Source organism: Orycteropus afer, unplaced genomic scaffold, assembly GCF_000298275.1.
Source record: "Orycteropus afer afer isolate SDZICR_OR568_19922 unplaced genomic scaffold, OryAfe1.0 scaffold00029, whole genome shotgun sequence".
Lineage (NCBI taxonomy): Eukaryota > Metazoa > Chordata > Mammalia > Tubulidentata > Orycteropodidae > Orycteropus > Orycteropus afer.
In genome coordinates, this window is record NW_006921616.1 from 1,729,243 (window position 1) to 1,732,339 (window position 3,097).

A 3,097-nucleotide genomic window follows, 5' to 3' on the forward strand; every position below is an offset into this window, starting at 1 on the left:
TATGATCCCAACCCTGCAAGCCCAGAGACTCACTCCCCCAAGCATTTGGTTGTGGCTAAGAAATAATAACTTAATAATAATAACTTTGTCCCCTGTTAAGTCTACTGAATATATGGAAATTTTTGTAGCATGTAACAATATGTATGTAGAAATATCATCTGCCAGATCTACATATGGTCATGGGTACACTCTGTTCACCTATCCACACCTGACCATCTTGCCTGTTTACCTGGGTGTCCTCTCATAGATCAGTGCTTGTTATTACTAATAACGCAGCATTGTACATGTAATAGTGTTTACCTTTGTTGTCTGTACCTCTTATGCACCTCTCCGTGTCTTCCTTTTCCTTAGTAATTATATACTGGTCACCTGCTTTTGGTATATTGGCTTTCTCTTCACCTAAATCATTATATGTCTCCTACCTACCTAGCAATGTTCCCTCCCCTCTTCTACCATCTCTGGTAATCATCAAAGAACATTTATTTCCATAATGTAAACCTTTCCTTGACTTTTTACAATGGTGGACTTATAAAATACTTGTCCTTCTGTGATTGACTTATTTCCCTTAGCATAATATCCTCTAAGTTCATTCACGTTATGAGATGTTTCCCAGATTCTTCATTATTCTTTGATATCATGTAGTATTCCATTGTGGGTATGGACCATAGTCTGTTTATCCATTGAAACACTGATGGACACTTAGTTTATTTCCATCTCTTTGCTATTGTGAATACTGCTGTGATGAAAATGGGTGTGCATGTATTTATTCATGTCTTAGCTCTCACTTCTTTAAGATATATACCTAGAAGTGGAATTACTGGATCAAATGGTATTTCTATTTCCAACTTTTTAAGGAAGGACCATATCATTTTCCATATTGGTTGTAACATTTTACAGTCCCATCAGCAGTGTAAAAGAGTTCTAATCTCTCCACACCCTCATAAGCATTTGTTGTTGTCTGTCTTATTCAACTTTGATATTATAGCTGGCATGAGATGATATCTCATTGTTGTTTTGAATTAAATCTCTGGTGGTGTAGTGCCTAAGGCATTTAACTGCTAACCAAAAGTCTGGTGGTTCAAATTTACCAACCACTCCTCAGAGGGAAGATTGGGCAATCTACTTCCATAGAGATACTGCCTTGGAAACCCAAGGAGGGGTCTCTATGAGTCGGAAAACACTTGACTGTACATAACAACAATAATGGCTAATGATCACGAGTATTTGTTCAAGTGTTTATTGGCCACTTGAATATCTTCTTTGTTGAAGTGTCTCTTCATGTCCTCTGCCCATTTACAAGTTGGATTGTTTGTCTTTTTAATGTTGAAGTGTTGACGTTTTCAATTTTAAAGATAAGTTCCTTTCTAGATGTGTCATTGACAAGTATCTTTTTTCTCAATTTGTAGGTTCTCTTTTAACTGTTTGAGAGAAGTCTTCTGATGCACACATAAAAGGGCTTAATATTTAGAAGTCCCCAGTCATCTATTCTATTTTCTACTATTTGTGCATTTTTCGTTATGTTTGATAGCCTATTTATGACATAGGTTAAGGTCCCTAAGTTTGCCTCTATTTTTTCTTTGATGATCTTTATAGGTTTAAATTTTACACTTAGGTCTTTGATTCCTCTTAGTTAGTTTTCATATATAGTGTGAGGTATTATCTTTTTTCATTTTTCTGCAAATGGATATCTAGTATTGCCAGCACCTTTTGTGAAAGAGACTATTTTTTCCTCATTTAATGGGTTTCAGCCCTTTGTCAAAGATAAGCTCTGCATGTGTCATTGATCTATTTCTAGATTCTTGTTCTGTTCCGCTAGTCTAATTGTCTGTTGTTATACCAATATTGAATGTTTTGACTACTATGGCTGCACAATATGTTTTGAAATCAGGAAATGTGAGATCTTTTTTTTTTTTTTTTTTCTTTCTTCAGTAATGCTTTGCTTATCCAAGGTCTCTTTCTTTTCTGTATAAAATTAGTGATTGGTTTTTCCATGTCCTTAAAGAATATTAATGATGTCTGGATTGGAATTACATTAAATTTATAGACTGCTTTGGGTAATGTTGACATTTTCGTAACATTTAGTTTTCCTATCCATGAGCATGGTATGTTCTTCAGTTTATGTATGTCTCTTACATTCCCTTGTAGTGATGTTTTATAGCTTTCTTTGTGTTGGTGTTTTTGTGTTCCTTGTAAGATTTTTTCCTAAGTATTTTATCTCTTTGGTAGCTATTGTAAATGTCATTATTATCATTATTTCCTTTTCAGAGATCTCTTTATGGATGTAGAGGAATCTAAATGATTTTTGTATGTCTGCCACTTTGTCTTTCAATTAGTTCTGGTAGTTTTCTGAGTCCCTTGGGTTTTCTATGGATGCAGATAATCTTATCATCTGTAAATATAGTTTTTCTTCTTTGCCAATTTGATGACTTATATTTCACTTTCTTGCCTTATTTTCCTTGCTAGTATTTCCAATACAATGTTGAATAGGAGTAGTGGTAGATGACATCCTTTCTTGGTTCCCATTTGCAAGCGAAATGAATGCTTTGATTCTCTCCCCATTGAGAATAATATTGGCTATTGGTTTTGCATATATACCCTTAGTTACGTTGAGGAATTTTCCTTCCTTTCTTATTTTGCTGAGATTTTTTATCAGGAATGGGTGTTGGATTTTAACAAATTCCTTTTCTGCATCAATTAGCATGATCATGTGGTTCTTTTCCTTTGTTTTATTTATGTGACAGATTACGTTGATTTTTTTCCAATGTTGAACCATCCTTGCATATCTGGTATGAATCCCACTTGGTCATGATGTATTATTATTATTATTTTTTATATAGTGCTGGATTCTATTGCTTAGGATTTTATTGAAAATTTTTACATCTATATTCATGAGGGATACTGGTCTATAATTTTCTTTTTAGTAGTGCCTTTGCCTGATTTTGGTATCAGGGTTATGTCTGCTTCATAAAATGTATTTGGGAGTACTCCATCATTTTCTGTGTTCTGGTGTTCTGGAATTGTTTGAGTAATGTTAATGTCAACTCTTTTCTGAATGTTTGGTAGAACTCTCCAATGAAGCTCTCCGGTCAGGCCTTTT